The sequence below is a fragment of the Schistocerca serialis genome, chromosome 8 (genome assembly GCF_023864345.2).
Source record: "Schistocerca serialis cubense isolate TAMUIC-IGC-003099 chromosome 8, iqSchSeri2.2, whole genome shotgun sequence".
Lineage (NCBI taxonomy): Eukaryota > Metazoa > Arthropoda > Insecta > Orthoptera > Acrididae > Schistocerca > Schistocerca serialis.
Genome location: NC_064645.1, coordinates 350,040,232 through 350,064,531, shown reverse-complemented (window position 1 = coordinate 350,064,531; position 24,300 = coordinate 350,040,232). Strand labels below are relative to the sequence as shown.

At 53.2% G+C, this 24,300-nt stretch overlaps 1 long non-coding RNA gene and 1 pseudogene across 1 annotated transcript in view; both read right to left on the bottom strand.

Moving 5' to 3' along the window:
* LOC126416090 (uncharacterized) overlaps positions 1-24,300 on the bottom strand; it is a 375,983-nt gene that overhangs the window by 64,796 nt on the left and 286,887 nt on the right. The gene's annotated exons all lie outside the window — the stretch shown is intronic.
* Positions 213-367, bottom strand: LOC126417527 (5.8S ribosomal RNA; annotated as a pseudogene).

The window sequence follows — 24,300 nt, the reverse complement described above, 5'->3', positions numbered from 1 at the left end:
GTAGTCTCGCCTGCTCTGAGGTCGTTGTACGAGGTGTCACACGCCACACCGCCAGCCGGCTGTGCACGCTACCGAGAAAGTACCGGTATGCGAACCGCCAGGCGACAGGCGCGCATCTCACGTTTAAGGAGACGCCCCCAGCCCCACAGGCAGCCACGACACTCCCAGGTCTCCGAAGTGGGACAAACGCCGCGCGCTTCAGTATATGTAGCCGACCCTCAGCCAGACGTGGCCTGGGAACGGAATCCATGGACCGCAATGTGCGTTCGATACGTCAATGTTCATGTGTCCTGCAGTTCACATGTCGACGCACAATTTACTGCGTTCTTCATCGACCCACGAGCCAAGTGATCCACCGTTCTGGGTGATCTTTTCTTAGTTTCTACTGTCTTTTTCAAGACAGTTGCATAGGCGGGACTGAGGCGTTTGACGGCCCCTGTTCCAGCGTTCTGTGTCCAACGGCCTCACGGCTGATGGGCGCCGTACAGCTCCACACCGGAGCGGACACACACTCGGGCCCCCCTGCGGGTCCGGGGATTAGAATAGGCCCGCGGTATTCCTGCCTGTCGTAAGAGGCGACTAAAAGGAGTCCATCCCCCTCACGGGGGTAGTTCGCGCCTGCGTCCGGAGACGGACGGTTCCACGACCTATCATCGTGGTCCTTTTGGTTTTTTCACTTCTCGTTTCTTCCTTCCTTTTGTTGGTTCCTTTCTTTGCTCTTCTCCACCTCACTGTCTTCCTTACTCTTTCCCTTGCCTTCTCCTTGCCTTCTCATTGCCTTTTTCTCCTTGCCTTCTCATTGCCTTTTTCTCCTTGCCTTCTCATTGCCTTTTTCTCCTTGCCTTCTCATTGCCTTCTTCTCCTTGCCTTCTTATTGCCTTCTTCCCCTTGCTTTCTCATTGCCTTCTCCTTGCCTTCTCTGGTCTCCGCCTCGGCGTTTGAGACAGTCTGTCCTCTTTCTCCCTCTCTCTTCTTTTTCCTCTTCTTCCTTCCTCCCTGTGCGTGTCTGAAGGCCGACCCACGCGTTCGCACGCGTAGCCGGTGACGGGGTAACGCGTAAGTCCCCGCCCTGGGTAGACATGTAAGGCACGCGCGTACCCCCTGGTAAAGGCCAGGCCCGGGGAGGGGTGATTGCCTGAGCTGATACCTTCTGACCATGCCGATTGGTCCCTCCGTCTGTTTCTCGGGAGGTGTGACCTGAGGTGTAAACATTCACCTAAGGCGGGAGTGCCCTCTGAGAGGGTCCCCACAAGGAAGGAGCGCGCCATCGGAGACGCTGGCAATCATGGGGGATTCCTCCGCAATGGATTCTACTCCATCTCTTTCGACTTCGACCCAAAAACGGAAACGTGACCAGCCAACAGTGACAAAAGTACTACCGCCTGCCCCACAGTTCCTCGTAGTTTCTCGAACTGAGGACGGAAAGGATTTTTCCTCTGTCAACCCTTTCGTTATTCAGAAGGGCGTAGATGCCATAGCCGGATCTGTCAAATCCTGTACCAGGTTGCGTAACGGCACCTTATTACTGGAAACTGAGAATGCCTTTCAGGCACAAAAACTGCTTCGGGCCACCCTCCTGTACACGTTCCCTGTCCGGGTGGAGGCCCACCGAACTTTGAATTCGTCTCGTGGTGTGGTCTATACTGACTCCCTCGACGGATTGACTGACGAGGAGCTTCAATCATTCCTCGCTGAGCAGGGCGTGACGGCTGTCCATAGGGTCATGAAAAAGGTCAACAATGACCTTGTACCGACCCGGACAATTTTCTTGACCTTCGATAGTGTTAAGCTGCCATCGCGCATCAAGGCGGGCTACGAGGTTATTTCTGTTCGCCCCTATATCCCGACACCTTCGCGCTGCTACCAGTGTCAGCGTTTCAATCACACTCGACAGTCTTGTTCCAATGCGGCTAAATGTGTCACCTGTGGCAGGGATGCCCATGAGGGTGACTGTCCACCTCTGTCTCCTCGTTGTGTGAACTGTCAGGGTGACCATGCAGCATCCTCCCGCGATTGTCCTGTCTATAAGGAAGAACGCTGTATCCAGGAAATTCGGGTCAAAGAGAAAGTGTCCACCTCGGCTGCTCGCAAGCTATTGGCTAGTAGGAAGCCCACGCTGCTCCCAGCGGGGAAATACAGTACTGTCCTCGCCTCTCCTCGGACTACCCGGGAGGTAGCAACCCAGCCATGCGATCTGACCTTCAGCACCACGGTCGTCCGTTCGGCCAGTGTTAAGATCGCGCGGTCGACGTCTCCTCTTCCTCCCATCACCCCACAGACACGAGCACCTTCTTCAGCTTCTGCTAAAACGAAGACACCGAAGTCAGATGCACGGGCCTTCAAGAAGGAACCATCCCGTGCAGACTTCCTCCGTACCTCGACCTCACAGCCTTCGACCGGTACTTCCACTACACGTCCTTCCAAAAAGGCGCATAGGAAGCACAGTTCTCCTTCCCCGCCACGGCGCATTTCTTCTCTTGCGCCACCCAGCGGCTGCCGCCCCAGGCCGTCATCCGTTTCGCCTGGCCGCACCGCTGGTCGCCGTACATCTGGCCGTTCACTGGCGGAGGAAGCTCCCCCTCCCGGCCATCCTCCCGAGATGGCCGATGACCCTATAGACCCAATGGACGATGACTGTCCGCCTACTGATAGCGGCGGCAGTGCTCGCTCGAAGCCAGGCCCTAAGCGGCCTTCGAGGTGACCACTTCTCTCATCTTTCTTTTCTTACGATGGCACTTATTCACTGGAATATTCGCAGCATTCGCTCCAACCGAGAGGACTTGAAGTTGCTGCTCCGCTTGCACCGTCCGCTTGTCGTAGCCCTCCAGGAAACGAAGCTACGCCCATGCGATCAAATTGCCTTGGCACACTACACCTCTGTGCGTTTTGACCTACCCCCTGTGGTAGGTATCCCAGCTCATGGAGGGGTTATGTTGCTGGTCCGGGATGATATTTACTACGATCCCATCACGTTGCACACCGGCCTGCAGGCAGTTGCCATCCGCATTACTCTCCCCACTTTTACGTTTTCCTTTTGTACCGTCTACACTCCATCGTCATCTGCCGTTACCAGGGCAGACGTGATGCAACTTATTGCTCAGCTACCTGCACCATTTTTGTTAACTGGAGACTTCAATGCCCACCATCCCCTTTGGGGCTCTCCAGCATCCTGCCCGAGGGGCTCCTTGTTAGCTGACCTTTTCAACCAGCTCGATCTTGTCTGCCTCAATACTGGCGCCCCTACTTTTCTTTCGGACACATCTCACACCTATTCCCATTTAGACCTCTCTATATGTACTCCCCAACTTGCACGCCGGTTTGAGTGGTATGCACTTTCTGATACATATTCGAGCGACCATTTCCCGTGTGTTATCCATCTCCTGCAGCATACTCCCTCTCCGTGCTCCTCTCGTTGGACCATCTCCAAGGCAGACTGGGAGCTCTTCTCTTCCAGGGCTACCTTTCAGGATCAAACCTTCACAAGCTGCGATCGTCAGATCGCACACCTCACGGAAGTCATTCTCGCTGCTGCTGAATATTCCATCCCTCACCCTACTTCTTCTCCACGTCGCGTACCGGTCCCCTGGTGGACCGCAGCATGTAGAGATGCTTTACGTGCTCGTCGACGTGCTTTACGCACCTTTAAGCGCCACCCTACAGTGGCGAATTGTATTAATTATAAACGATTACGTGCTCAGTGTCGTCGTATTATTAAAGAAAGCAAGAAAGCCAGCTGGGCTGCTTTCACAAGCACCTTCAACAGTTCTACCCCTTCTTCTGTTGTCTGGGGTAGCCTGCGCCGGCTATCTGGCACTAAGGTCCACTCCCCAGTTTCTGGCTTGAAGGTCGCGAATGAAGTCCTTGTGGCCCCTGAGGCTGTCTCCAATGCCTTCGGCCGCTTTTTCGCCGAGGTTTCGAGCTCCGCTCATTACCACCCTGCCTTCCTCCCCCGCAAACAGGCAGAGGAGGCTAGGCCACCTGACTTCCGCTCCTCGAATTGTGAAAGTTATAATGCCTCATTCACCATGCGGGAACTCGAAACCGCACTTGGCCGATCACGGTCCTCCGCTCCAGGGCCTGATTCTATTCATATTCAGATGCTGAAGAACCTTTCTCCTGCGGGTAAAGGTTTTCTTCTTCGTACATACAATCGCATCTGGATTGAGGGACATGTTCCCGCATGCTGGCGCGAGTCTATTGTTGTCCCGATTCCTAAGCCGGGGAAGGACAAGCACTTGCCTTCCAGTTATCGACCTATCTCGCTTACCAGCTGTGTCTGTAAAGTGATGGAGCGAATGGTTAACTCTCGATTGGTTTGGCTGCTCGAGTCTCGACGCCTACTTACCAATGTACAATGTGGATTTCGAAGGCGCCGCTCTGCTGTTGACCATCTGGTTACCTTGTCGACCTTCATTATGAATAACTTCTTGCGGAAGCGCCCGACCGCGGCTGTGTTCTTTGATTTGGAGAAGGCTTATGACACCTGTTGGAGGGCGGGCATTCTCCGCACCATGCATACATGGGGCTTTCGCGGTCGCCTCCCTCTTTTTATTCATTCCTTTTTAATGGATCGACAGTTTCGGGTACGTGTGGGTTCTGTCCTGTCCGACACCTTTCGCCAGGAGAATGGGGTGCCACAGGGCTCAGTTTTGAGCGTCGCTCTCTTCGCCATCGCGATCAATCCAATAATGGATTGCCTCCCAGCTGATGTATCAGGCTCCCTTTTCGTGGACGATTTTACCATCTATTGCAGCGCGCAGTGTGCACGTGTCCTGGAGCGCTGTCTTCAGCGTTCTCTTGACCGTCTTTACTCCTGGAGTGTCGCCAATGGCTTCCGTTTTTCTGCCGAGAAGACGGTCTGTATTAACTTCTGGCGCTACAAAGAGTTTCTCCCACCGTCCTTACGACTCGGTCCCGTTGCTCTCCCACTCGTGGAGACAATCAAATTTTTAGGCCTTACCTTTGACAGGAAACTTAGCTGGTCTCCACATGTGTCATATTTGGCCGCCCGTTGTACCCGTTCTTTAAATGTCCTCCGTGTTCTCAGTGGTATGTCGTGGGGAGCGGATCGAACCGTCCTACTTCGTCTATATCGGTCGATCGTCCGCTCCAAGCTGGATTATGGGAGCTTCGTATACTCCTCTGCACGGCCATCCATCTTACGCCGCCTCAACTCCATACAACATCGGGGTTTACGACTTGCGATCGGAGCATTTTATACCAGTCCCGTAGAGAGTCTTCATGCTGACGCTGGCGAATTGCCACTCACCTACCGGCGCGATATACTGCTTTGTCGGTATGCCTGTCGGCTACTGTCAATGCCCGACCATCCGTCTTATCGTTCCTTTTTTGACGACTCTCTTGACCGTCAATACGGGTTGTATGTCTCTGCCCTGCTACCCCCTGGAGTTCGCTTTCGTCGCCTCCTTCAACACCTGAATTTTTCACTCCCTGCAACCTTTCGAGTGGGCGAGAGCCGCACGCCACCTTGGCTCCAGGCTCAGGTCCGCGTTCACCTCGACCTCAGCTCGCTCCCAAAAGAGGTCACCCCCGGTTCGGTCTACCACTCCCGTTTTTTGGAACTTCGTTCGAAGTTCAACAACATGACTTTCATTTATACAGATGGCTCTAAGACCAATGACGGGGTCGGGTGTTCCTTTATTGTCGGGGCACAAAGTTTCCAATACCGGCTCCATGGCCATTGTTCGGTCTTCACAGCTGAGCTCTTTGCCCTCTACCAGGCTGTTCTTTACATCTGCCGCCACCGACATTCTGCTTATGTCATCTGCTCAGATTCCCTGAGCGCCATCCAGAGCCTCAGTGATCCGTACCCGGTTCACCCTTTCGTACACCGGATCCAACGCTCTCTTCAGCAGCTGGTGGACGTCGGTACGCCGGTTAGCTTTATGTGGGTTCCTGGCCATGTCGGTATCCCTGGGAACGAAGCTGCAGATGCCGCGGCCAAGGCTGCGGTCCTCCAGCCTCGGACAGCTTCTTGTTGTGTCCCTTCGTCCGATTTTAGCAGGGTCATTTGTCGGCGCGTTGTGTCGCTGTGGCATGCCGATTGGGCTGCACTTACCGACAACAAGCTTCGGGCCTTAAAACCTCTTCCCGTGGCTTGGACGTCCTCCTCACGCCCTTCTCGGCGGGAGGAGGTCGTTTTAGCAAGGTTAAGAATTGGACACTGCCGGTTCAGCCATCGCCATCTGCTGACGGCTGCGCCGGCGCCGTTCTGCCCATGTGGGCACTTGCTGACGGTTAGACACATTTTAATGTCCTGTCCTGATCTTAACACACTGCGCCTCGATCTTAACCTGCCTAATACTTTCGATGCCATTTTAGCGGATGACCCACGAGCAGCTGCTCGTGTTCTTTGTTTTATCAATTTGACACACCTCGCTAAGGACATTTGATGATGCTGTTTTTTAATCCTATGCCTGTCAGTCTGTCTTTTATTGTGTTTTCCCTTTTAGTTGTTGTTGTCAACTTGTGCCTCGCGGTGCATTCTTAGAGTAGTCAGGGCGCTAATGACCATTGAAGTTGTGCGCCCGAAAACCACAAAAAAAAAAAAAAAAAAAAAAAAAAAAACACACACTCGGGCGAAAGTCATTCAAAACCGGCGGCAGGCGCCACGTGCCGCAGGACATCCCCTGCGTGTTCGGGGGTAAGAATAGGCCCACGGTATTCCTCCCTGTCGCAAGAGGCGTCTAAAAGGAGTCTCAAACGTTTCGGCCCTCTGTGATGGTCCTCTCTTGGGTTTGACCTCCTTTTTTCCAAATTTCCGTTGTTAGTGCGTGCCATTTGGGGAAGGACACCTTACGTGGTGTTTTTCTATTGGTCCATCATGGACCACCATCTTGCATGTTACCTATAGTCGTGTGGGGGGGACTACACCCAACATCTTCTGGGTTGTCTGATTCTCGTCTTGTGCGCACTCTTCTTCTTAGCGCCCACAACAACTGTCGACCCTTCCAACACCTAAAATCCAGCACGGTAGCCAGTCCGTTGTCGTGGGGCCATCATGTACCCTCTTGGTGGTAGCCCCCTGACCACGCAGGGATCGCACTACCGATGCCAGAGCTGTTTCCTCCCCATGCATGCCAAGGAGTATGTGCCCATCTTGTCTGGGGCACGGGGACTCCGGGCAATGGGATATCGGCCAGCTACCCGTTGCTTTGGCAGGGTGGCGCCCTTGGGGAGAGCCCTCGTTCGGAGTAGGTTTCATCTGGGCGGATGTGGCGCAATGAAGCGCAATAAATCACACCAAGATGGTGGTCGCACGGCCACAATCCGATGACGAGCTGAGAGCCGACTTGGAACGACGTGGTGTACATTTTGTCCGTCGTTTACATAGGGGACACAAGACTAACAGGGTGGCCACCAGTGCCTTTATCTTGGCCTTCGAGGGTGATGTCTAGCCCGAGAAGGTCAAGGTGATGGTTTACCATTGCGACATCAAGCCATACGTCCCTCCCCCGATGAGGTGCTTCCAGTGCTGGAAGTTTGCGCATATGTCCTCCTGTTGCCCATCCAGCGCTACATGTCGAGATTGCGGACGCCCCCTCTCATCCCGATTCTCCATGTGTGCCTCCGCCTGTATGTGCCAACAATGGGGAGCACCACTCTCCATGCTCGCTGGATTGCCCCATTCTTCATAAGGAGCGGAAGATCATGGAATTTAAGACCCTGGACCGGCTTATTTACTGAGAGGCGAAACTGTAATATGAAAGGTTGTATCCTGCTTCCATTCAATCACCTTATGCTGCAGCCACGTTATCGTCGCCCACGTGAGCGACGGTTGTCGCCTCATCTGTGCCGCCTTCAGTAAGCCCTCAGGGCCGTGCATCTCTGTCTGCCCCCCTCGTGCCTGGGGGGCAAGCCTTTCTCTGTTGCCCCCTTAGCAGTTGCGGGCAAACCCTCTTCTGTCGCTCCCCCCATGCTTACTTCGGGAGTGACATCTCCTCCAAAACCGGGGGGCTCGATCCCTGCCCCTCCTTCTCCGCCGGCGTTGCCTCTGCCGGTTCCTCTCTCGCGGAAGGGGTCCGTCGGGGCTCTCCCTTCCTCCGTTTCATCTCCTACCCAGCCGGATGTCAGCCAGTGGCTGAAGGTTCCGCCACCTGCTGGTCGTAGAGCTTCTGCGTCGTCGTCAGCCTCCGACACTCCTTCAGAGAAGCTCTCCCAGCCCTCTCACCCTAAGGGCTGACGTGAGAAGAAGGAACGGAATGTGTCCAAGAAGATGGACGTTCCGGCGGTTTCTGTACCGCCTGCTGTACATAGTCCTGGCTCCGGGGATGAGGTGGAGATCCTCGCCTCTGCCGCGGATCTCGCCCTCACAGAACCCTTCGGGGCCTTTCCTATGGTCTCAGCTTATTCTCCCCAGGTGGCGGCAGTTGGCTTTGAGGCGCCGTCTGCCTCTTAGTCGCATTCACTCCCTCCCAGTCCCTTCCTGCTTCCATTCTCCAGTGGAACTGCGGCGGTTATTTCCGCCACCTGCCTGAGCTCCAGATGCTTCTGAGTGTTTCCCCTGTTCTCTGCATTGCTCTGCAGGAAACTTGGTTTCTGGCAATGCGGAACCCCGCCCTTCGTGGTTATCGGGGGTACTATAAGAACCGTGCTGCCTGTCAACGAGCGTCAGGTGGTTTTTTTTTTTTTTAAAAATTCTTTATTTCCAATTACATATTAATCATACAATGTAGCCCACTACCTTATGTGATTAGTGGGCCGTTATACATATACATTTATTCATCTTTTTGCAGCTATTCTACATTCAACTTAGTAACTAGTTGGTTGTGCACTATATGAAAAGTACAATGGGCATAGTTATATGTTCTAAGTACTAAGTGGTATCCTATTAACTACTAACTATGGACTAGTCACTATAGCCTGCAGCGTTACAAATGTGTCAGCTGGAATATAAACCTACTGTAAGGCCTTGCTCATTGAGCTAACCCCAATGAGCGTGCCCCTGACACTGGGCAGGCCATGGTGTTAGTCGCTGCAGGTTCCTATAATTAAAGTCTATAAACTAGGTTCTACAACTAAACTTATCCTAGGGTCAAGTTTGGGTGCGTTGTCTAATTTAGTTTATAAGTGCACCCCACTCCCCCTGATCCCGAGCGCGGCGGATTCTCGACTGAAGGAGTCGGCCTTTCCGGGTTCGGGCGGCTTGGGAATAGGGTACTAGACTTCATCGGTATTAAGGTGTCTTAGTATGGGGCTAGTTCGGTTCTCGCAGATAGTCCCTTAAGACTTTCTGTGATACCGCGTTCGCCAGTTCGTTGATAGTCTGAAAAGTGTCGCGTTGTCTTAACAGTCTGAATGTGTCGTTGTGGGGTAGTTGGTCGCGCAACACAGAGGCCACATCATTGAAAAGGGGGCACTCGTAGACTACATGGTCAGGAGTACCCTCCGGAACACCACAGCCACACGCGGGTGTCGCCTTTCTTCCAAATCGACATAAGTATGTCGGATAGGGTCCATGGCCAGTGAGAAGGTGAATCAGTCCCCTAGTTGGTTCGAAATACTTCATTTCCAATCTTTCCCTTACGTCCGGTAAGAAGTTGAATGTTCTTCGCCCTGTTTCTTCGTTTTCCCATGAATGTTGCCACAGCTGATCCCCTCTTAACCTGATCTCAACTTTGTTTTCAGTCCTACTCCCTAAGATTTCTTCTATCTTATCCACGTTCCCCTTTTTTGCCCAGTACCAGGCAGCCTGCTCTCGGATTTTGATATCTAAGGGGCAGAGTCCCATTATGACTAATAGGGCCCCTCCCGGTGTGGTCCTGTAAGCCCCTGTTGATCTCATAATCATGTTTCTCTGTATTCTTCTCACTGTCATGGCAGGCACTACCCTCGTGAGCCTGTGTGCCCAGACTCCAGAACTGTAACCCACTATGGAGGTGAGTATGCTGTTATGATATAGTTTGATAAGATGTGGTGGGAGGTGGAAACGTTTATGCCCAATGGAGATGAGGTTGTTGAGTACTTGTAATGCTCTTTGTGTTACAGTTTCAATGTGTCTGCCGAATGACCACCTCTCATCAATGATGATGCCCAGGTATCGAGTCTCACGTCGTCTGAGAACGGGTGAGCCCTCTATCCTAACTGTTGGATTCCTGACTAGCTGTCCCTTAAGAAGGAGATATGTTGACTTTGTTGGTGAAATTGTCATCTTCGTTTTTCGGCACCAAAGTTGTAGTGTTCCTATTGCACGTTCTATTTTAGGTTCTATGTCTTCTCGGCTTCGGCCGCCAACCAGTAAGAGGAGGTCATCAGCGTAGGCTATCACCTCTAGCACGTCATCACTTTGCTGTAGTGTGTCTAATAGAGGTTCCATGTGGATGTCCCAAAACAGGGGACCTAGTACGGAGCCCTGGGGACATCCCTTGGTGATTATTTTTGTTACCCTTGTGCTAGGGGATGATAGCCAGACCTCCCGATCCTCACAATAGCTCCTCAGACACCCATATAGCAGCCCTGGACACTCCTTCTCCCGTAAACAGGAGAAGAGCGAAGGCCACCACAGGTTGTCGAAGGCGCCACTTATGTCCACCATGATGCCAACAACGTACTTGTACGGGGTAGAGCCACAGACCTCAGCCGCCAGGGCGATTGCATCAGATGCTGATCGCCCAGGCCTGAAGCCGAATTGTCTGCTGCTCATCCCGCACAGCACTCGGTGCGCAGCCAGTCTGTCAGCCAGCAGTCTCTCCAGATCCTTCCCAAGCAGATCGAGCAGGCAGATTGGACGGTAGGACTTTGTTTCTGCTGGGTCCTTGTCAGCTCCTTTCTTAATTATCACTACATTTGCCCTCTTCCAGATTCGAGGGAACTTTTGTTGCCTGAGACATTCATTATAGAGATGAGTTAGAGGGGCGACTATCTGGGGAGCCAGAAACTGCACCACCTCCGCAACAATGCCATCTGGCCCGGGAGCTTTCCCTATCTTCAGGGATTTTATATGGGCAGCTACCTCCTCTTCAGAGAAGGGGTAGACTGCCGTGTTGTTTCCATATTCGTTGCTGTTATAGCTCGCCCGCAGCTGCTGTTGTTCGTCAGTTTCTCCATCTGCTGTGTCATCAGGCAGCAGGGACTGGAGAAGGACCTCAGCAGTTTCCTGCCAAGACTCCGTCATCCCATCCCCACGCCTGACGGTTGAGAGCTCCATCAGAGAGCGGATTTTTTCCCGGACAAGCTTGAAGGGAACTCCCCAAGGATCTAGAGCGAGTTGATTTAGTACAAAGTGTTCCCAGCTTTCGGATCTGACCTCACGTAGGCGTCTTTGGAAATTTTCTTTCGCTTCCCGGTATAGTTGCAGCCGTCTTTGTCTCTCTAGCCAGACGACACTGCGCTGGTAGTGCCTCCTGAGCCTTCTGACAGACTGGCGCATCTCCTCCAGTTCAGCTGACCATGGTGACGGAGAGGCCGCTATGGCCTTCCTCCTAGTAGGTACAGCAGCCTTTACCGCTCGAGTTATTGTCGTCATCAGTTCTTCAGCTCTGTTGTCTATGTCATAGTCCAAGTGTCCGTCACCTTCTGGTAGTGCAGGAATGTCGCACTCCCTAGCTAGCTTCTCCCAGTCGGCTCTTTTGTAATTGTATTGCACCTCCCACCCCATGGTCCAGCAGCTCTCCCTGTCTCCCACACTGAAAGTAATGAGGTTGTGGTCACTAGTGGTGGCGTTTTCTACCACTTTCCACTGTTGAATTAGGTGTGCCGCATTAGGCGTAGCCAAGGTCACATCGATGTTTGTGCCTTGGCCACCTCCCGCCACATATGTAGGGGGGTTTCCAGGCTTATTTACCACCACTAGCTGCATGGCCATGATGGCCTCTTCTGCCTTCTCACCGTTAGCGTCTCTTGTGCCACTGTACCATAGGGGGGATTTAGCATTTATGTCGGCAGTTATAATTACTTTTCGCCCCCGCAACGCCGTGATAACTGCGGTAAGGTGTGTAAGGTGTTCTTCGATATCATCACCATACTGGAAGTACATATTGATTAGGATAATGTTACCAGATGGAGATTGCAGCTCCACAACGTTGCAGTGGCTTGTTGTGTATTGTGTCAGAACTATGGCTCTTAAGATTTTGTTTGTGATTATTATAGCCGATCTCGGGTCTTCTCCTCTGCTTATAACTTGCCATGTTGCGGCTGTAAAAACTAATTTTCCATTTAGGGAGTACGGCTCTTGCAGGCAGATCAGATCCAGTCTCCTCTCCTCCACTTCCTTGCGTAGCTCCTGCATCACAAGTCTGCTGTTGTGGGCGTTAAGTTGTCCGATGGTGATTTTTGTCATTAGTTTTTACGGAAAGTATGTATGGATTCTGTCATTTGGCCAGGTCTTGTTCCAGTCAAATGTGATACGTCCATTTGCTAATACTGCTTGTTCATATATGTCATTCAAGTCAAACTTTTCGCCTCGTCTTTCAAAGACCTTCTTGAGTAAGTCTCGCAGGGCTCCGAAGTCGGTGGGGAGATTCACTGACTTAAGTTGGATTCTGTCTACAGCCTCCATTACCGAGAAGGTGACTTTCCTACCATATTCATGTCCCACCCGGACCACGTGTCTCAAGGCAGTAGTCAGGGTAGTCGGCTGCTCTAATCTTGCTAACTGCATGGTAAACTCCAGGTTGGGGTAGACTCTGACTGGGTCAATGGGCGGCAATCTCACAACAGGATCTTTCATATTTGGTTCACAGGAGCTAGTTATTTTATTTTCCTGGAGTGGTTGGTTGACTTTCCTACTTTCTTCTGCTGGGATTGCCGCTGTCTCAGTTGCAGGATGCCATAGCCGTTGTTCTTTGGTCGGCGTTATCCCCTGTCTTTGGGAGGAGGGAGACTTGACTTTAAGAGGAACAGTCTGAGTTCCTCTATCGGTTGTGGTGGACTCCGTTTGGGTACTCATATCCTTAGTGATAACTGAGGCGTCAGTGAGCGACCTCAAAAACATCTTAAAGGCACTTGCCCTCATGGCATCCCTCCTCCTTTTGCTCGGGGATTTTCTTTTGGGCATCCTGTTCGCTTTGACTTGATCAGCCATAGTCTATCCTTGAGATTAGACGTTGCTCTAGAAGTCTGTAGGTGGGGCAGCTTCGCCCAGTGGCGCCGCAAGGTTTTTTGCCCCTTCTTTTGCATGGGATACAGACTGTTGCAGCCCTACAATCTTTGCAGACGTGTCCATCCTCACCACATTTCGAGCAGACCGACCCCCTGGTACAGTGCCTGAGAACGTGGTCGAGATCTCCGCAGTTGTGGCAACGCGGTACCACAAGATAGTCGCGTGCGTTTATGGCGTGAAAGCCAATGTAGAGTTTGCCCATTGTAGTTATTCTTTTCCACATCTGGGAGGAGACCTCGGCGACGTGGTGTACCACGTCACGGTCCCGAGGCCCTGTTTTAAATTTCAGTTTAAAATTTTCTTTGAATTCTTCTTCTGTCATGTCTTCAAAATTCTGTGCTTTTATGGTTTCGTGTATCTCTTCATTGGTCATAGTTGTTGGTACATCGTATAGGATGACCAACGGGTTTCTTTTCGTCGGTGGCTCGCATTTTACCACCGAGTTTAGTTTGGCATTGTTCAGTAATTTAGTTTTGTCCTCTTCAGAGGCCACTTCTACAATTACGGAATTCTTACTTGGATTGATCCTGTTTATTTTGATTTTGTCTTTTATTGGGTTGATTGTGGTGGTGAGCAGTTCCTGTATTTTTTTCACGCTGGTGTCCTGACTGGGTAGGGTCCTTAGGAACACCATTGTGTCTGTTCTCTTTGATACTTTGGCAATTGTGTCTCTGGTTGTTTGTGACTTTGGTGGCGCTTGCGCGACCACTCCCGCCCAGGTCTTAGTCGGTTGTTTACGTAGTCTTTCATTTTCTTTCTCTAGTTCTTCAACGCGGCCTTCGAGCTTGGCGTTGGCTATGGCCCATGCCGCCAGCTCATTTTTTATTGTTGTCAATGCCGCTTGGCTAATTTTACCATTTTTGATGTTTTGCTCAAGGAGCAAAGTAATTCTCGTATGTCTTTGCAGGACGTTTTCCCCATTTGCCTATCCTGACTCGTCCTGTGGAGCAGGTACAGGCATCACAGAAGCTCGCGATGCCGCACCAGAATCACTCGTTTCTGGTGTCTCCATGATTAACGAGTGATAAAAAAGGGATGGGAGCCCGTCTCTTGCCCCGGACCGGCTCCTCTGGCATGGGGGGGGGGGGGGGGGACTTCTGCAGCTCGCCCACCGACCTCGCCCCTAGGTCAAGGGCACTCCTGAGCTGCCGGGTTCAGCGCGCCGTCGCCAGCGCACTGGTCCCCATCGATGGCCTCGTCGTCGACGATTTCACATGATGCTCCTCGGCAACTGCACCCCGCACTCCGGAGAGGCGGATGCACCCCTCGCCCTTCGCCGCCTACTTGCCCGAGCTTCCACCTGAAGGCCAAGGACCCACTCCTACTCAGGTGGTGCGTCGGTCCCCCAGTCGTTCGGCGGTCTGGGCCCATCTAACCTAGCCCAGGCGATGTCACCACCTCCTGGGTTTGGCAGAACACGCCCCGGTTACCCAGGGGCGCGGCGAAGCACCCTTGCCGACTCGCGCCGTGATCCCACGCCGACAAACGAGGTCGCCGGCGTGCAGAGCACCTGCTGGTCTGTGCCCTGCGAACATAGAGGGACTGGTGTTCGGTCCCTCGACACAGCTCCCCCTGTGCCACGCACCCTTCGCTTTCGCATCGGGTTGGGTCGCAGCTCTCCCTTTTGTCGCAAGGCAGAATGCCAAGCTTAACATCTGGCACCACGGGAAGGCGGAAAGAGCCACTTGGGAAGGAGAGGCTATGAGAGACGCTTCACTTCCCCTGTGAGGACTGCCGCGGCACACCCGACTGGAAAGCGATACGCCCCAGTGCGAGCTTCCCTTGCCCTACGGCGCGCCGGCAACGGGCGGGCCCGCTCCGAAACGCGCCGTCAAACGACTGACCTCACGCCAGACGTCAGATGGGGTTTGCCTTTTTGTTCACCACTCTGTCTGTAGCTCGCCTGTACCCCTTCTGACGCCTTTAGAGGCAGTCTCTGCCAGGGTTCAGCTTTCGCCGGCTATTACTGTTTGCTCTGTTTACATTCTTCTGGATGGGGAGCTCCCCCGACGTGTCTTGGCTGCGCTGCTGGCTCAACTCCCGCCACCTTTGCTGCTTCTTGGCGATTTCAATGCCCACAACCCTCTATGGGGTGGGACTGTCTCTGATGACCGCGGTCGGGCCGTGGAGCATGTGTTGGCTCAGCTCGACCTTAGCCTCTTGAATACCGGTGCTCCCACGCATTTCAGTCTGGCCCATGGCTCTTTCTCGGCCATCGATCTCTCTCTTTGCAGCCCCGGGCTTGTCCCATCCTCCACTGGAGAGTGCATCCTGACCTGTGTGGTAGTGACCATTTTCCCATCTATTTGTCACTGCCACAGTGTCATTCTTCTGGGCGCCTGCATCGCTGGGCTCTCCAAAGGGGTGACTGGTCGGCATTTACTTCTGCTGCAACCACTGAGTCTCCCCCACAGGGTGACATTGACGACATGGTTTGTGTCTTAACCACGTCCATCATTTTAGCGGCCGAGGCTGCCATCCCCCGTTCTTCTGGCCTCCCTCGGAGGAAGGCTGTACCCTGGTGGCCGCCGGAGATTGCTGAGGATATCGCAACCGTCGGCGGGCTCTCCAGCGTCATAGGCATCACCCGTCTCTCGAGACCCTCATCGCCTTTAAGAGGCTCCGTGCCTTGGCCCGTCGTCTTATTGTACGGCGTAAGCAGGAGTGATTGGAGAGGTGTGTCTCATCCTTGGGCTCCCGTGTCTCCCCCTCGCTCGTGTGGTCCCGGATCCGGCGGATTTATGGATACCAGACCCCTATGGGTGTCCCTGGGCTCTCCTTTGGCGGCGCTGTCTGCACGGAAGCTGCCGCCGTTGCTGAACAGCTTGCCGCGCACTTTGCTACGAGCTCTGCGACTGCATCTTATCCCCCCGCCTTTCGCTCTCTAAAGGAGCGAGCCGAGCGGACGCCGTTCTCATTCCACACGCGTCGTTCTGAAACATAAAATGCTCCTTTCAGCGAGAGGGAATTTCTCGCTGCCCTCGCCGATTGCCCTGATACAGCACCAGGAGCAGACTGCATCCACGCGCAGATGCTGAAGCATCTCTCCAGGGACTGCCAGAGACAAATTCTCGCGATATTTAACCGCATTTGGTGCGAAGGCGTGTTCCCGTCGCAATGGCGCGAGGGTGTTATTGTCCCCATCTTGAAGCCCAGTGCGGACCCACTGGCGGTGGACAGCTATCGTCCCATTACCCTCACCAACGTTTTGTGCAAATTGCTCGAACGTATGGTGGGGCGGCGTTTGTGTTGGGTCCTTGAGCCGTGCGGCCTCCTCGCTCCATACCAGGGTGGCTTCCGTCGGGGCCGGTCTGCCACGGACAATTTGGTGCGGCTGGAATCTGCTATTCGTATGGCCTTTGCCCGACGTCAGCATCTCGTTGCTGTATTTTTCGATCTGCGGAAGGCGTATGACACCACATGGAGGCATCACATCCTCGCCACGTTGCATGAGTGGGGTCTTTGTGGTCGGCTCCCGGCTTTTCTGCAAACCTTTTTATTGCGCTGCTCTTTCCGGGTGCAAGTCGGTGCCGCCTCTAGTTCATCTTCTATACAGGTAAATGGGGTCCCGCAGGGCTCGGTGTTGGGCGTCTCCTTATTTCTAGTGGCCATTAATGGTCTGGCTGCAGCCATGGGGTCGTCGGTGTCTCCTTTGTATGCCGACGACCTCTGCATCTCATTTAGCTCCACGACTACGGGAGTCGCCGAACGCAGGCTGCAAGTCGCCGTTCGAAAAGCAGCATCATGGGCTCTGACTCATGGTTTTCAGTTCTCTGCAGCCAAGACTCGAGTTATGCACTTCTGCAGGCGTCAGACGGTCCACCCTCATCCTGAACTTTATCTCGACGGCCACCTGCTTGAAGTGGTGGACACATGCCGCTTCTTAGGACTCGTGTTTGATGCCCGGCTCACATGGGTTCCTCATATTACTCAGCTGAAGCAAAAATGCTGGCGGCACCTCAACGCCCTCCGCTGCCTTAGCCACACGTCTTCGGGTGCAGATCGCTGCACACTGCTGCGATTGTACAGAGCCCTTGTGCAGTCTCGGCTTGATTATGGGAGCCTGGCCTATGGGTCTGCACCACCCTGAGTGTTGAAGTTGTTAGACCCCATCCACCACTGTGGGGTTCGGCTTGCAACTGGCGCTTTCCGTATGAGCCCCGTGGATTGTCTACCGGTGGAGGCCGGGGTTCCCCCACTGCGGATTCGCCGCCATCGACTATGCTGTCCACGTGCATTGCTCGCCTGGTCATCCCAATCATCGCCTGCTTTTCCCTGCTGTGGTCCTCCATCTGCCCGAACGGCGACCTAGGTCTGGGCTTTCCATAGCTGTCCGCGTCCAGTCCCAGCTGTTGGACCTGGGCTCATTCCCTCTTCTGCCTCCCTTCCGGGTCCGTGCACCTACGCTTCCCTGGTGTTTGCCCCGGCCGTCGGTCCGTCTGGACTTGGCACAGGGACCCAAGGACTCGGTTCCGCCTGTGGCCCTCCGTCGCAGTTTTCTTGCGCTCCTTGCCTCATTTCCGGGCTGTGAGCCTGTCGATACTGATGGTTCCCTGGTTGATGGTCGCACTGCCTATGCTTTTGCTCACGCTGCCCATGTTGAACAGCGCTCCTTGCCGGCTGGCTGCAGTATTTTTACTGCAGAGCTGGTGGCCATATTGCGCCCTCTTGAGCATGTGTGTTCCTGCTCAGGTACGTCCATCGTCATCTGCAGTGACTCCCTGATCAGCCTCCTGGCCATCGACTGCTGCTATCCCTCTTCTCCTCTGGTGTCCTCTATTCGGGAGTCCGTTTCCACCATTACCCGCTCTGGTCGTTCGGTGATCTTTGTTTGGACGCCAGGTCACGTTGGCATCCCGGAGAACGAACGTGTTGACAGGCTGGCCAAAGGGGCGATCGACGCCCCAGCTTTGGAGATCGGCCTTACAGCTCGCGATCAGCAGCTGGTGTTGCGCCGTAAGGTGCTTGGGATGTGGTCTGTTGAGTGGCGTGGCCTGACAGCCCCGAATAAACTGCGGGCTGTCAAGGAGACGACCGATGTGTGGCGCTCCTCCCTGCGGGCTTCTCACAGGGACTCTGTAATCCTGTGTCGGCTGCGCATCGGCCATACGTACCTGACGCACGGCCATCTTTTGCGTCAGGAGGATACCCCCCTGTGTCGGTGTGGGTCCCGGCTGACGGTCGCCCACATTTTATTGGAGTGTCCCCGACTGCGCACCCTCCGGCAGTCTTTTAATCTCCCGGGCATCTTGCCTCTGATTTTATGCGACGATGCCTCCATGGCTGAGAATGTTTTACATTTTATCCGTGGTAGTCCTTTTTATGGATCCATTTTGGGGGGTCCTGCACTTTTTCCTTTCTGTGTCTTTTGTCCTCGCGTCTCTCGATATTTGTTGCTGTTTTGGTGTGTCGTCGGCTGGTTGACTCTTTCCCTTTTTTTTTTTGTTTTTGTGGTCAGTCAACCAGTCTCCGGCCATCTTCTTTTCTTCTATTTCTTTCTGTCTGGTGTTCGTCTGTCCTCTTCTTTTCTGTAGTGTTCGTTTCCTATTTTGTGTTCTTTAGCGCCTGGGAGGGGGGGGGGGAGTGAGTCTCCTTCCCCTTGGGGTTTTATCTGCTCTGCGACTTTGTCTCGCCTGTCTTTGGAATGGGGAACTGATGACCTTAGCTGTTTAGTCCCCCTTAAACATTCCAACAACCACCACCACCATACCCTCTCCCTGTGATGGCATGGAATGCACCCAACTACCGTCTGCTCTTTACATTCTGACCTATTATGGCCTGTCTTCCCACATTTTGCACATGCTTGTTCTCTGTCACAGTGCCTGTTGGAATGTCCCAGACTCCAACACCTAAAACACTTCTGGACAGCAACAAATTCTCTAACTCTTAGGGCTTCAAATTGGATGTAAACTCTATCCTTCTGCAGCAGAAGACAACGAATTCTCGGCGTGACTTCAATAATGTTGTTAACTGTACGTTTACCTTTAGGTCCCGTCTTAAACTTCACAGATACCTCAGCATGAAACTCCTCAGGGGAAACAGGCTCGCTGAGGCTTATTTCATAAAGTTCGTCAAGAAATTCCTCGTCTGTCAGTGTCGTTGGAACCTGGTAAACTGCTAAGAGAGGTCGCAGCTACCTTGGCTCTTCACGTTTGATATTCTGCAGTGCAACTGTCTTTTCAATAACCTTGCGCTTGTCTTCTACCGTCTCAGTTTCCATGATGACAGTATTTGCCGTCGATCTGATAGCTCTAATTTTGACTTTGTCTAGTTTCGGATTTATGGTCTTCGTTATTGTCTCTCTGACAGTCTTAGAATCCTGATTGGCTGTACCTTTGAAGAAGAGAACACTTGTCTGTTTGGCTCTGACTTCTTCAATCTTGATTTCAGTTGTTTACCTTTTTTGGTACAGCTGCCGCTACAGCGGCAAATGACAATGTGGCTGGCTTTCTCTCTCTCAATCGTGTATTCTCCTCCTTAAGACTTTTCAGTTCCGTCTCCAGGCGTTGTATTCTCTCCTGTGCATCAGGGGCATTGGAAGTGGCAAGCTCATTCCTCAGCCTTTGGTTTTCTAACCTGAGCTCCTCGATTTGGCCTTCTAACCTGGACTGAGTCAAGACAAAGGTCCAAATTTTATTTTTAATTTTTTCTGATATCGCTGTCGACGTTTTCTTCTGCCATAGTTCACTTGTCAATTCACCCATGAAGTCTTCAACCACAGCTATTTTTTCTTGAGTCGCGTCCATGGTTCTAGTTGCTTCTGACATACCTACAGAAATGCGACGCCTAGATACAGAGCTCTTTCCCTCGGAAACCGTCGTCATTTTAAGGTTAGGTGTAGCACTTCCCACAATCGGGCTGGCCACAACCGCCGCTAATTCAGACCAAGTTGTCATCTCCAGCTTCTACACTATCTACGTAGATGCTAGGAAGTTACAAGGAAAGTGTACCGGAATTGACATTACACAAGTTCTTGTCCAATAATCAGTTACACCTAACCACCCAACTACAATTAGTTCGATCTGCACACCACAACAATAGTTCGATCTATGTACCACGCCGAAAGTTTGATCTATATACCACGCCGAAAGTTCGATCTACGTACCATACATAACCTAAAAACTTCCATCCAAGCAAGCACAATTTTAGAGAGCAAAACGAAACACTGTGAAGTATAACTATTTTGTCCAGATAGTCTGAAATATGAAGTTAGAGAAAATACTTGCAGTATTAATTAACTTTGCACTCCAGGTACAATGCACTGAGATATAATGCATGATGTAAGTTTGCAGCTAATTCTGGACAGTAAACTCTAAGTTTTCGGTCTGAGTACAGTACCTTTGTTGAAGATCACTTTCACACAGCACACTCGCGAAATAACTTCAGAGTTATCACAAAAAAATCAAATTAACACAGAGCACTTTAACAGGAATACTAACATAGCAGCCATCTTGCCAAAGATAGGGACAGTGGGAATCCCTTTAATCCATTCATGCGCGTCACTAATTAGATGACGAGACATTTCGCTAAAAAGCTGTCTTTATTCACGTCAATGAACATACAAACAGAGATAAATACCCACAAAGTGGGTTTACAAATGACATATACAGTACAAACATTAGATGGACAGGAAGAGACGTGAACAGAGGTGGGTTTGTGCCTGTTGACAGACGCCAGGCAGCAGCGTAGAAAACATAGAATTGGGCCATCACCCAACACCAGTCCGGGGCATCGTGCGCCTTATGGCAGTAATGGTGTCAAACCGCCGTGCCGCCATCAGTCCCGATGAGTACCTGCGTTGACATCGTCGTGAAGTGGTGGTTCTTGAACCCATGCTGTCGTAGGTCCTGGTCAGATGTTGGTGACCACACCCCCCTCCATGAGATGGTGGCTGAAGAGGTGGTGATATTCTTGGCTGCTGGGGTCTGACTCCTAATCGCTTGGTGGACGGCTTCCCTATTGTAATCCGCGACTTTCTGCTGGTGACATTCTTCGATGCCAAGATTGACACCAACCACCTGGGCATCGATGATATGGGCTGCATCGTCACGAACTGCCACGATGTCCGCCTTCCTCAATCCCTCGGATGTCCTGAGGTGGGGCTCCAGATGGACGTCGAAGCCCCTGCGACGAAGTCCCTGCGCGATGTAAGATGCTAGGGCGTTGTGTCGCTTCACTCGAGCGTCGTGACTTCGGAAGCAGTGCTGGACAACGTGATTTGCAGTTTCCTTAGCGATGCAGCCAGCCTGGCAGTTAGTGTCACCAGCACGACCTCGCTGCAACCGTGCCCGGGTTGGAAGGGCATTGATCCTAGTTTGGATGCAGGAGACGAAGTCGCGGCCTGTGATCGCTAGTCGAGGATTGTCGACCCAGCTATGCTGCCCTGGTGTTCGGGCAGACTTCTTAAGGGCGGCGCCGTCCACCGACAGATGCAGCCCTTCAGCCCACATCCGGCCCATTTGGTTCTTCGTCCATATAACCGTATTGTGACGCCGTAATTGCTGCTAAAGCCTCCCAATCTCACGCCCCAGAACGTCGTCTGCTGTCCTGTCAGATAGGACACCCATTGCCGGCATCTTTGCGAACCGGTTCCGCCACAGAAGAGGCCCGAACCAGCGTGCTGATGGCACTCCCAGCCACCCAGATGACACAGGGGCCTGGAAGTAGCCAACAGGGACGTCCGCTGGCAGGCACACCCAAGATCTAATTGCTGCGTGGATGGTGGTGTCCATTGCTGATAGGGCTCCTAGGCGGGTCCTCGAAAGGGCCAAGCCATGGTGGATTCCTGGCAGAATGACGGTTCTGAGGGCATGTAGACGCTGTTGTGGTTTGAGTGGTGCCTTGGACAGGACGCTCAACTGTCGCTCGACCTCCTGCCTCAGATGAAAGGGGCTGCGTCCGCTCGTGGAGAACTCCAGGCCAAGATACCAGAAAGTGCTCTCGATCACCAGGGCTGGGAGGATGGTATACCCAGCCCTGAAGGTCGCGGTGTCATCGACCTTTATCTTCTTCTCACGGCCAGACGCCGTGAGGGCGAGAGTGAAGCACTTCACGGGGTTGACTTGGAGACCAAGGTCCCCAAGGGCAGATGTTGCTGTATCAATAAGGTCCTGGAGCCCTCCTGGAGTCTAGGCGAACAGCAGGAGGTCGTCAGCGAAAGCAGCAGCGTTGAGATGTCGTCCCATCACATTGGCACCAATGTAGTCTGGGAGGCGAGCAAGCATGAAGTCTAAGGAAAGGTTGAAAAGGATAGGAGAGAGTGGATCACCCTGCCTGACACCCCTTGAAGGCCGCACTGGAGCCAGCGACATCCCAGGACCAGAGATTATCGCCACCCCATCCTCATAGCATCCCAGGATGTATCCAATGAACTCGTCAGGCAGACCATGTGCCCTCAGGGCACCATGGTCTAGAGAGTCGAATGCCTTGGACACATCCAGGGACGCAACATAGAGGGAGTGACAGTTCGCCCTGGCCTGAGTCATCGCCAAGTCCAACAAGAACGTATTGTGCAGCATCGCATCCTGAGGAAGGAAAGCCCGCTGACGCCCGTCCAACACACAGGTCCGCATCAGACGGCCCGACAGGATCTTACGGAAGACCCTAGCGAGGACTGACCAAACCGTGATCGGACGGAAGTCAGCAGGGGACGCTGGGGCGGCCTTCTTGGGCAACAGGGATGTACGGGCTAGGAGAAGATGGGATGGGAGGCGACGGGTCGAGAGGAAAAGGTTAAGGATTTTAAGGAGGACCTCATGGGGTATACGGCGAATCTGGGCCGGTGTCAGTCGGTCTGGGCCTGCAGCAGAGCGACGAGGGGGGAGCACTGAAGCAACTTCCTCCATCGTAATAGGCGCCCACAGCTGTTCGAAGGGAACCTCGATGGAGGAAGGCAACAGCCGACCTTCCAGACGGTCCACCCGGCCAGATGGTCGCCGGGTGAAAAGGTCCTTCCAAAACTCCACGAACCCAGGAATAGGGGGTGGTGGGTGAAGGAGCGTTCCATCCAGAAGGCCGCTCATGCAGCGAGCAGCCCTCTTTGAGAAGGACCGCTGACAGAGGGCGTACTCCCTCTTCTGCAGAGCCCGCTTCGTCCCTTGTGGCTCTGACATCTGGCGGGAGGCAACAGGATTTTGCGATGGTTCCCTGCTGCCGATGGCGTCAAGGGCAGCCGACAGCATGCCCATTATGACGGAGGCCGATGTAGTTGGCCCAAGCGCCAGGATGTCATCGACTGCTCTGTACTTAGACCCAGACGACGGGAGGGCTGCCAGAGCCGACCAGATAGCCTGGTCGACAGTATCGACAGCTGCAGACGGGGAGGGGGGTGCTGCACAGGGACCGGCAGGCTCCACAGCTGCAACTGATGGAGGTGGCCCCACCCCAACAGCAGAGAGGGCAGCAACAAACTCGGCGACCTGGTTCCTATAGGCTGTTCCACGACGCTGCCCTTTTATGGACTTGAGAGAACGATACGGGAACGCCTTCGCTAGCTCTTGGTTTAGGAACTGGGTGGCCTTGAGCGTAAGTGCTGCCTCAGAGTGGGCCAGGCGTAGCAGCTCTTCACTAGACCACCTGGCCTTCACCCTCTCAGTGGTCACCTCTGCGTTGGCTGCGGCAGGATGGGCACGGCGACGATGTACACCAAGACCCTTCTTAGTGGTGAAGATCTGGTGGCACTCAGGACATGTGATGGCAGGCACTGCGGCTCGACCCGAACTGGCGGCGTCGGATGATGACCCAACAACTGGCGTGGCGTCTCCTATGGGAGTACCGCTACCTGCTTTCTTCTTTGTGTTGGGGCCAGCTGAAACAGGGGCAGGGGGCGGCAACCCCCAAGCCCATAAAGATTCACCCCACTCTGTCTGTTGAGGAACTTTGGAAGAGCTATACCCAGGCATAATCTTCCTAAGAACCTCTCACGACCCCTGCCACGAGAAGGCCCAAGCTAGGATTTCCCACTGAGAGACTAAGCGAACAATCATCCACTCGACATCGCTAGGATGCTGAGGAGTGGATAGTGAGGATCCGTATATGATGCATCATGTGAGCATTAAGAGTGTCATAGTTACTCCCGCCGTTTACCCGCGCTTGCTTGAATTTCCTCATGTTGACATTCAGAGCACTGGGCAGAAATCACATTGCGTCAACACCCGCTAGGGCCATCGCAACGCTTTGTT